The sequence below is a fragment of the Ovis canadensis genome, chromosome X (assembly GCF_042477335.2).
Source record: "Ovis canadensis isolate MfBH-ARS-UI-01 breed Bighorn chromosome X, ARS-UI_OviCan_v2, whole genome shotgun sequence".
Taxonomy (NCBI): domain Eukaryota; kingdom Metazoa; phylum Chordata; class Mammalia; order Artiodactyla; family Bovidae; genus Ovis; species Ovis canadensis.
In genome coordinates, this window is record NC_091727.1 from 129,649,217 (window position 1) to 129,661,024 (window position 11,808).

An 11,808-nucleotide genomic window follows, 5' to 3' on the forward strand; every position below is an offset into this window, starting at 1 on the left:
ATCTTCTGCTCTAAAGTGTAATTTCATCTCCCTGAAGGGGAGTTATGTCTGATTTGGTCTTAGTTGCAACCCCTCTGCCTGAGGGGCATATAGTCCACATATACTGCATGAAGGAATTGAAAGAATGAATCAATGGACATCCATGACAACTAAGTTTTAAATATGGGCCCTAGGACTTACTTTTGAAGAAGGCAATGGCACCCCACTCCAGCACTCTTGCCTGGAAAATCCTATGGACAGAGGAGCCTGGTGGGCTGCAGTCCATGGGGTCGCTAAAAGTCGGATATGACTGAGCGACTTCCCTTTCACTTTTCACTTTCATGCACTGGAGAGGGAAATGGCAACCCACTCCAGTGTTCTTGCCTGGAGAATCCCAGGGACGGGGGAGCCTGGTGGGCTGCCATCTGTGGGGTCGCACAGAGTCGGACACGACTGAAGCGACTTAGCAGCAGCAGGACTTACTTTGAGGTAGTTAATATTTTTAAAAACCTTATAATGGATATTACTAAGTTAAATTTTGGGGGTTGATATTTTTTATATATTTATTTTTATTTGTTTATTTGGCTGCACCAGATCTTGCTGCAGCACACGAACTCTTTGCTGCAGGCATGTGGGATCTTAGTTCCCCAACCAGGGACCGAACTCTAGCCTCCTGCATTGGGCTCATGGAGTCTCAGCCACTGCACCACCATGGAAGTCCCTGATATTTCTTTAATTGGAGGATAATTGCTTTATAATATGTGCTGGTACTAAGTTAAAACTGATATGTATTTTATTAGTACTATGAAGGCTATCATATTAGCTATCATAGGATATTCATTAATGTACATGTTGACTTCTTTGGGTGTCATGCATATATATAGAGGATATATAATATGTGAATAGAAAAAACATTAAGATGGGTCTTGAAGGATAAGCAGGATTTTAATAGAGATGAAGGAGGGCAGGGCATTCCAGGCACAAGGAACAGCATGAGCAAATAAAAAGGAATAAAGTATAGGATATATCCAAGGAACAGAGTTGAGTTTGGCTAGAACAGAGGGTACAAAAAAATAGTGGGGCACAAGGCTGGAAATGGAGATTGAGGCCGTTATGAAGGTCTTAAATGTCTAGGTGAGGAGTATGTACTTGTTTTTCAAAGCAGTAGGGGTTTATCAAAGGCTTTTGAGCAAGACAATGACATAATCAGGGCTGCATTTATGAGATCAACCTATGTGGGGCAGACTAAAACAAGAAGACCTGGGAGCAGGGGCACTGATCAGGAGGAGACTTGCAATATGCAACGCAGTTGGAAATGCAGATATGGACCAAGCTAAGAGGATAATCAAGAGAAACGTGTTTCAGGAAAGGATTTGTCACTCTCGAATATGCAGAGGGCAAGAAATATGGGGCCTGATAAAAGGCAGCTGGATTTGGTAATTAGAGGTCACTGGTGACCTTTGAAAAAGGAGTTTCAGCAGAGTTTTGGAAGCAAGTGCCAAACTGTGCAGAGTTAGTATGTCAATAGTGATGACGTAGAGGATACAAGTCTGGACTCCTCTTCAAAAATTGAGCCATAAGGTGAATATGATGGAGCTGTAGTCTGATGAAAAGGTCCAGCTCAAGTCAGAGAGTAGGCATGGGTAACGGATACAATCAGTTTGTGATTTCCTGAGGCAGAGTGGTCCAGATTCCTAGATCAGTGGACATCCCATGTATCACAAATGACTCTATCTACATATTAGGTAAATATAGTGTAGATTGATGAACTCAGAGCAGATATAATGTTAGAAATCTGTATTTTAACTGTACTGTGTTTTCTTTCAAACATGGGATTCCATGGGGAGAATGTTTCCTAACAAATGCATGCAACCTGTTGCAACACTTGTCATGAAACTGATATCTTATAAATAATTCATAGTGTAGAGCAGTACTAATCCCTGCCGTGTGTTCCTCATTTATGGCTCACAACTGAGACTCACAGCTTCTGTAAAGCCAGTGAAAACAAAACTTAGGGCTGAACATACAATGTGGGGTCTGATTAGACTACAGACCTTGGGTTACCATCACATTATAGCAAATGGTTATTTCACTCTGCCCACCCCCTAGCAATTAGCCGAATGCCAGCATATTTTATCAACCCAGAACTAGAACTGACAAGATGACTCTAATTTCAACCTTACTTCATTAATATGAAAGTGCTTGGAAAAATAAATCTTTGGCTAATGAAAACACCATCTGTTGATGGCTTTTTGCCACTGTTTTCTTACATTATGAGACATAATTCGAGGGAAATACCGAACATTTACTTACTCACTTCCTATTCATTTACTGGGAATTAGAGCCTCCTCTCAAACTGGAATTGATTCTCAATAACGAACATATGCAAAGGGAAGCAGAGAACTGAAGCAATTATGCAGTCCATGTCCTCACCCTTCCTTATCATGCTTAGCCCTAACAAATCATTGGCAACTAGAAACTCTGTGCCACTCTAGTTTGGGTGATTTCATTGATTTGGCCAAGTAATTATCACGGCTATACACTAAGTAAACTAAAAAGATGTGTGTGTGTGTGTGTGTGTGTGCACATGTGGGTGTGTGCAAAATCTTATGTAAAACATGTCTCTTTGTTGTTGTGTTGCTCTTGTCCTTTTCTCATGCAGTCCACTTAGCGACTGGGCCAGGCTCCTTCTGCCTAAGCCTAGTTAGTGCAGGTTTCTCTGCACACTTGATCTATGATAATGAGTGAGCCCAAGTGGCAGGGGAGATTGGAATGGAGATATCTGCTGGAGGAAACAGGACAGGAGGTTGGCAGGGAGAGCAGGATGAAGCTCCCATTTCCTGCTGCAGGAGGTTACCTCTGGCCCCTTCTGTGCTTCCCTGAGGCTTAGAGAAGCCATTTAGCTATGAAACTGTGACACAACCTGCCCCCTCCACACTTCCGGGTGACTACATAGTTAGAGCTCTCTCAAAACTGTACATGTGTCTAAAGGGCACAAAGTGAGGGGAAGACTTGGCTGATTTGCATAACTGAGATTTTAAAAGGCCCAAGTTAGCTTAATTGGCAGTCTACACTGATTACATTTTTACCCAAGTTCCACCTCATTTGTGTCATATAGAATTGGCCTGTTTGTGTTTTGTTATACCCTTCCCAAAGAGGAAAATGCTTTGCTATTTCTGAGAAAGCCAGGCACGGGCTATTCTTCTTCCAGACAGCTTCCCATAAAAAGAAATGGCTTCACTAACCCTCTCAAATAATTGCTGTGTGTTTTTTTTTTTTTTTTACTTCTTTAGACACAGGTTATTTCAGATAACTTTATCACTGCTTCACTCAAGAAATCTAGCTACACATTCAAACACCAGCTCTTCATTAAAACCAGAGTCCCCTTATGGCACACACTTGACCGTGATCATCTGTCATGCTCTGGGAAGGCACAGGTATTCACACATATATGAGCACACCTATATACACCTACCTGACACAGCAAGTCTTGAAGCCTAGAAATGGGCAAAGCCTTTCTCTTTGTTCTATTGGAACATGTTTTCTTGCCACTGAATGCCACAGAATTCTCTCTTGCTTTCTACAAGGTACAAGGCGAACATTATCTAAACCTAGACAAGATCCCCACTGTTTTGATGTGGGAACTGAACCTTGGAGGTTGCAGGGAGAAGTGAATGGAAGAAAGGCCAACCCACCCCAAACCTCAGCCTTCCCAATTGACAGCAGACAACTTCATCTTTAAAAATACTTGGAGCCAGTGACCCCATTGCTATTCTTTGACAAGCTCTTTTTTGACATCATGTCTATTTACTGATGTTCCCAGCTCTTCCAAAAGCCAGTAGCCAAAATCTTAGCACACTTTAGGGGTCACATTCTGCCTTCTTTTTTTAACTGCTTGTCTTAAAATACTTACTTTGCTTTTGCTTCAGTCTGTCACTTTATGTATCAATTACATATGGCCTTTCAACAGCAGAACACACCATCTGGTCTACAAACTGAAGCCCACACCCTTATGCCTGAATTTATTCCTTCCCCAAACATTTATTTGCTGTTGTATAGACACAGGCTTTGTCCCAGAAAGAGAGGCAGGTAACATACCGGGGGTATGAGATCTGCCCTCCCTGAGGGTTTCTTGGGCACCAGCAGACAGGTCTTCAAGCCGGTGAAACAGGTGGCCAGCCCTCCTCTTCACAGAAGGTCCTGAAACCATCCAGCAAAGATGCACCCTCTCTGTCTCCTTAGTAGAAATTCTACACAAACGATCTACAAGCTATACACTCTTTTCTTTTTCCTCTCTTCAGGGGTGTATCCTGGTTAAGTCTCTAGCTTAAATGTGTAAATTATGATTTGGACCTTCTAAAAGAAAACCTGTACTAAAAGCCTAAATCTAGTGTTTACTTTGATAATACTAACCAAAGGAACTCTACTTTCCCGGAGGCCTCACTACTCTCTTCCACTTGCATGCTTCTTTTTTGGCTCCTGCCTCTTCATACACATCCTCCCCTTTCTCCTTCATGTGTTGCCCTCCTCTGTTGTCTTCCTTCTAGACCAGGAGGGTGATTCAGGGCTTGCTCCTCAGCTCTCATTCAGCCCACTACTGCCTGCTTCTCCCTCCATGCTAAAGACCCTCAAACCTATGTCTCTGGCCCCGATCTTTCAGCCACCACAAAGGCCCGAATGTCAACTCCTTCTAGAACATTTGCCCTTTCAGTTCTGAAAGTGCTCCATGCTCAACCTCCACCAGATATTTGAACAAACTATTTTCTCTGGACTACAACACTCCTTGCCCCTAACCCAACCTTGCCCCCCAACTGGGGGTCCAAAATGCCACCCGAAGTTGCTTTTGTTGCCCCTCCTATGTAGTCTCACACCCACCCCATCGCCCCTCAGCACCTCCACTATCACTCACCACAGTCTTGTCACTGTGTCCTCACTTGTCTGCCTCCCCACACTAAGCTGAGCACTCCACCAGCATTGGGGCTGTGTTGTGTTTATCACTGGAACCCCAACACCTCTTCTGGTGCTTGGCACCTAGTAGGTGCTTGGTAAATGTTTGATGAGTGAGTGAATATTAAGTGATCCACAATCAATCACATAAACTCAAATCTGAAGTCAAGTCAACCCCCAAAACCACTAGCCCCTTCCTAATTTCTCGATTTCTATGTCCAATACCACCATTCTTCAAGACATCTCCTCCTGAAAAATCGCTTTTTAATTCTTTCTCTCCATCATCTATAAGCACTGTAATCGTTCTCCAAGTCCTGTCAATGCTTTCTTCAGTTTCTCTCCAACTGGCCCTCTTCTCCAACAAAATCATTTGATTCCTGCTTTTAGCTTAGTGACTGCCTTTCATCGACCTTTCCTCTGTGTCATGGCACTCAGCATACTGAATTCAGACATGTCCTTATCTATCCCCCTTACTGAGCTCAAAGTTCCTCAGGGCAGGTACTGTGCCTTATTTCCCATGTCTCCAGATCCTACTGCAATGACCTAAAGACCCAGGGATCAAACCCAGGTTTCTTGCTCAGACATATTCTTTACTGTCTGAGTCACCAGGGAAGCCCCATCTCGTTTATTAAGTGAAGTCTCTCAGTGGTGTCCAAGACTCTTTCCAACCTCATGGACTGGCTTCCCTGGTGGCTCAGATCATAAAGCATCTGCCTACAATTCAGGAGACCCAGGTTCAATCTTTGGGTTGGGAAGATCCCCTGGAGAAGGAAATGGAAACCCACTCCAGTATTCTTGCCTGGAGCATCCCATAGACAGAGGAGCCTGGTGGGCTCCAGTCCATGGGGTCGCAAAGAGTCAGACAAGACTGAGCGACTAACACTTTCATTTTAAATAAACAAAATGCATGCTCACTAATTGCTTTTTAAATGAATGAATGAGCCCCAGAGCTAAATCCCTGGGGCTACAGTCTAAGTTCTTGTCTGATCCATCTTCAGGGGAGATAAAGAACAAGACATTACCTCATATATCAACACTTCATGAACTTGAATGTCATTATTACATTTTCCCCTTTAAACCTCACTTCTTTGGGTTTAATAATCCTTGTCTCTTTAATCTTTCCTTGTGTATATTATATTTCTGTAATATGTTCTTTTGCCCAATAATAACAGACAGGAGTTTCATCCACCCAAGAACAATCTTGGAGTCAATGTTTTGTAAGCTGTTTTCAGACTGATGATTGTTAGCTCTTTCAGATGTTGATGAAGAGGAGACTTGGGACAAAAGAAAGAAAAGAAAAACAAAGATAAGAGCACAGATTGCGCTTCCCTTGTGGCTCAGCTGGTAAAGAATCCACCCGCAATCCAAGAGACCTGGGTTTGATCCCTGGGTTGGGAAGATCCCCTGGAGAAGGGAAAGGCTACCCACTCCAATATTCTGGCCTGGAGAATTCCATGGACTGTATAGTCCATGGGGTCGCAAAGAATTGGACACTACTGAGCGACTTTCACTCACTCACTCAAGAGCACAGATAGTTGGAATATCCACTTGCTAAACTTGCTTTCAAATCCGAGAAACAACAGAAAACATCTTCCAACACAGGGGCCTGTTACCACTGCTAATAGAGTCAGAGAATCAATATAATTATTGGAGGGAGAGAAAGGTGATTCAAATGAGTCTTAGCACACAGTTCAAGTAGAAATGAAATAAAATGCATTTTTTACCCTCCCACACACATACAGAACATGTACAGATTTATACATATTCTAAGTAGTCAGGGGCAAGTCTTGAACAATTAACAGACTACAGATCTACAAGCAAGAATGATTTTAAGTTTGTGAGATGAAGGCTGGTTTAGCTGGAAAACCCCATGACAGATATTACAGCTCAGACAGTAAAGAATCTACCTGCAATGCGGGAGACCTGGGTTCGATCTCCGGGTTGGGAAGGTCCCCTGAAAAAGAAATGGCAACCCACTCCAGTATTCTGGCCTGGAAAATCCCATGGACAGAGGAGCCTGGTGGGATACAGTCCATAGAGTCACAAACAGTTGGACATGATCGAGTGACTAATACTTTCATACACACATGTCTACCACCGTACCTTAGAGAGTGCAAATCTAGACACAAATGTTCTGCTCTTATAATACCAATATTTAGCTAGTGTGATTCAGTACCTAAGTGGGTGAAAGTGAGAAACAATTCTTTCTGTTCCTTCAGCTATGGTGACCCCTGTCCTCCTAAAGATTTGTCTTATCATGAAGCTCATTTATTGGCGATCCCTTGTCTCAGGATAGGGTCTACTGAAGCCCTAATTCTCCTTAAGGTGACTACAGAAGACCTGCCCTACACTCACGACCCCTTCATACCCCAGTTATCCACAGATTAACCCCCAGAAGAGGAACACAGGCACTCTCTCCTCTTCACACAGAGTGACACACATTTATAGATCCACAGACACACACACAGATTAAATTCTCAGCCACCCATCCATTCAGAGATACACATACTTGTGTATAGTGACATACACAGATGTATACAAATATGCCCTCTCTCAACCCAGTCTCTCATAAAGACATTTCTCCTTATTTCTCTGATATTTATACTGGTTCAGAAACAAACATCCATTGGTAGATAAGCTGAGAGGGTATCTGTTTTGGCAGACAGAAGTGGGTGTCAAGTGGGTGAGTAGACAACCAACTGGGAGAAGGTGGTGGCTGAGAGAATGGGTGGGTAGATGACAGAGTGACTGAGTAGGAAGAAGGACAAGTAACCCACTATGATAAGCTTCTAGAATATCATATTTTCCAACCTTTTAACTCTCACTGTGGTTTTCTTTTGAACATTCTCCAAGTCTCTTATCTCCCTTCTCTTTGTCTGGCAATCTTGAGCTCTCTCTGTCTCAGTCTTTGTTTGTATGTGTGTGTGTGTGTTGAAGGGGGAGTGCGGGGGAGGAACTTTTACTTTCTATAGCAAAAATCTTACTCTAGTGCCAGGTAATATTTTATAACAACAAGATCCCTGATAGGTAAATGTAACTGCATTTAAGAATTATTTGTAGTAATGAATTTGTGGAAATGTAACAAGAAAAATAAAATGTACTTGTTTATTCCCTTCAGGAAATTCCTCTATTCCCCCTGGTTTTCATCAGCTATATTTTTGGCAGGCTGTGGGCATGGAAATGTGAAGACATCACTCTCAAAGAGAATTATAATAATCACATCTGATTTATACAGATGTCACCTTAGGGTTAGGCAGTTAGAAAATCCAGCAGTTAAAATGGATAGGTACTGAAAATTAAGGACATGTCACACTTTTGCTAATACTCTGGTTTTTATCATTATCAGTAGTTCACAGGAGATTTTTTCCCCTAGACTTATTAACTGTTAAAGATGGCAAGACAGCTTTATATCTTATGAGTATGGAAACAAGCTATAGATTCTGGTACACTTCCTGCAAATCCATTACAAATATTTAATTCATTTGGATTTCTTGAGCCTATACTATGTGTGCTAGACACAAAGGCAGGCTTTGGAGAAATAATAAACATTTTGCATGCATGCTCAGGCACTTTAGTCGTGTCCAACTCCTATGGACTGTAGCCTGCCAGGCTCTTCTGTCCTTGGGATTCTCCAGGCAAGAATGCTGGAGTGGGTTGTCATTGTGTGCTGCAAAAAGACATTGTGCCTGGCCTCAAAGAATTTATGGTATCATTGGGGTGTGTTGGAGTGGCCTTACAGGATTTCAATAGAGCACTAAACAGTAGGTGGGACGCCTAAGCAGGCCAAAAGAACAGTATGAGTGAGTGTTAAGAGTCAGAAAAGAGAGTGGCATGTTTAGCAGATAGTCAGGAGGTTTTACTGGACGGTGAAGGTAACATGCTTGAGAGTGGCAGGAGGGAAAGACAGGTGAGCAAGCATGAGAACCAAGTTGTACAGGACTTGGAATATCCAGTTGAGATCTGTCTCCAGCAGAGGGTCACCCAAATTTGACCTCTTTTATAAAGCCAACATTTATTAATGCAATATCAATTTTTCTAAGGGGAAGAACTCATGTGACAATGAAAACTCTAAAATATGAAACATTTTTATAGAAATACAACATATAACATATATATATGGAATAGTAGATGAAAAGAGAATAGAGAAAATAGTTACTCTGATAGGCCTTAAACTGTAATGACTGTCATGAAAACAATTACTCTGTCAAATCAAAGAATTAATTAAACCACTGGTAGCGTTCTGAAGGATATTTAGATAGCCTGGACAATTAGATAAAGATAATAAACAATACTAAGTATCCCAAATCCTCTAACCCATTTTGAGTACATGTTAAGAAGACAGGCTAGCTTCTGGTTCTTCTGACCTTTCATCTAAAATGTCATGATCTGTTTATTCTTTATTGAACAAATAAATATTTGAGACCACTAATCCTAATCAGGGAGGTTAGTGCAAAAAGAGTAGTTAGAAATGCCACCAATGAATCTCCAGAAAAAAAGTACAAATAAACACTGACCAGTAAGTAAAACCTTTTCCCTCCTCGGGTAGGACTCCTGTGCTCCTCTGAGGGCCAGGGGAGTCCACTCAAGGCCATCTACCCTGTAGCTTCTGACAGCTACCTTTCTCCTTTCTCCTTCAGGAAGAATCAAGCAGATTAAGGGGATAATCCTAAATGCTTTTCTAAATTAAAATTAACTCAAAGAAGTGAGCACATGTGACCCTAAACATCAGACTTCCTCTCTGTTTAATGTGGAGAATTAATATCCTTTTATTCTTGGCACCAAACCCAAGTGACCCCTACCCCACCCATCCCCCTCTCACACAAGCAGGACTTCTCTCTCCCTCCTCAAAGTCCAAGTTGTTCCAGACAACATAACAAACCACACAGTTGGGAATGATTCATATGTTTCCACTCTCTGTCCAAAAATGAGCAAAAAAGTTTCCACTTAATTTATAATCTGAATTTTCTGCACATTTCCTAAAAATTTAAAGGGGAACAATTCAAAATGTGGTCTTTCCTAACTCTCCAAATTACTGATTAGTTACAGAGTAAAGTATCTTTTTGCAAAATACTTTTATTTTACACCTATCCCTGGAGACAAGGACTATAGCTGCATGATGCCAAATATCTAATCAATCATCCAATGTTTTCATGTTTTCGGATGTTTTCAAAAAGCTGGTGTTCTGTAGATACAGGCTTAGTCTATCCAGTCTTTTGTTATCTCAATGGTACATATGGATACAGATTTTTCTGTTTGGAATATTTCTCAAGGCCAATGCCTTATTATAGTTCCAACACCTGCAAATATTTGGCAGAGATTGTTCTCTCCTCTCCATATCCCCTGGTATTCCTGCAACCCCGCTTCCATCTCTTGCTATTAAAAAGCTGTAAGTTTATACAACATGCCTTTTCCTCAATGCTATTAACTGTTTATCTGTGACCCATGAAATGTACAGTTGCTGGAGCATAAATTTAAGTTTCAAATCACATTTCACAGGAAAAATTTAGGTCCAAAACAAAGTGACAGCAGGCTATAATAGAAAGGATATTTAACTCAACTTAGCTCTAGAAGCTGAGTTCCAGTTCCAGTTCTGCGACTTTGACCAAATGGCTTAACCGCACAAAGCCTCCATTTATACCAATTTAAAACACAGGGCTTCAACTGGACCAAGTCCAAGGCCAACCATCTTAGGATTCTAAGAATTGAAGCCAATGAGATTATTGCCCTCTGCAGTCTTGATATGAATGAGAATACCAACTTGAATGAAATCAACAGATAAACATTAAACTTCATACAAATTTATAAATATTAAATGTAAATAAAAATCAAAAGGCACAAACTGGACTTCCTTGGTGGCTCAGTGGTAAAGAATCTGCCTGCCAATGCAGGGAATACGGGTTCGATCCCTGATCCAGGAAGATTCCACGTGCCACGGAGTGACTAAGCCCATGTACCACTACTGAGCCTGTGCTCTAGAGCCAGGGAGCTGCAATTCCGAACCCACATGCTGCAATTACTGGAGCCCTCTTGCCCTAGAGCCCATCCTATGCAACAACAGAAGCCACCACAATGAGAAGCCCACACAGTGCAACAAAGAGTAGCCCCCACTTGCTGCAACTAGAGAAAAGCTTACACAGCAAGGAAGACCTGGCACAGCCAAAACAAATTTCTTTCAAAAAAAGCTAATTTCAACAAATTCCAAAAATTTTAAAAAAAAATTAAAAAGGCACAAACCATGGTCAGTGTGACTCTCAATATTGTTTTCAATAAATCACAGAATGGAAAGTGTATCCTATTCCGAGTATTACTACCCTCACCAACATCATAATTTTTACGTAAGCTACAATGACTTTTCCATAGCATGGCAAGAGGGAAATCTCCACTCCCTTATCGCCCTTCTTCCACACTGTCTGGGTGTTCCTTCTAGCTTCACTTATATATCCAGGTCCTATTTTGGGATGGTAATCTTATTATTTGTTTAAACATTTTATTTTTCCGGAATTTCTGTTAAGCAGTTTCTTAAGAGAAATTGAGCCCCATAGCAGACAGGCAATGGTAATAAAATAATTTGCTGGATCTGACATTTGTTAACATCAACGTGAGGTAGGAGTGCTCTAAAATAGACAGGCACTTAGACTTGCACAAAAATATTATATGGCACAACAACTTCAGAAAACTCTGTCCACTGAACAGGAACTTCCCAGGAAGGGACTGCAAACAAGCACTTTGGTCTGTACCCCACAAAAATGAATACTGGCACAAAATGTGATCCTGGACTAAATATTTTTTGCCTTCAGTTTAAATGTTTACTTCAGTATCTGATGCTCCCTCCTGACTTCACAGTACACCAAAGTCCCGTTTTTGTCTATTTGCTTTGTTTTT

General features: G+C 41.5%; 1 protein-coding gene across 7 annotated transcripts in view; it reads right to left on the reverse strand.

Annotated features, from left to right (window-relative positions):
- Positions 1-11,808, reverse strand: part of MID2 (midline 2) — a 97,645-nt gene that overhangs the window by 70,815 nt on the left and 15,022 nt on the right. The gene's annotated exons all lie outside the window — the stretch shown is intronic.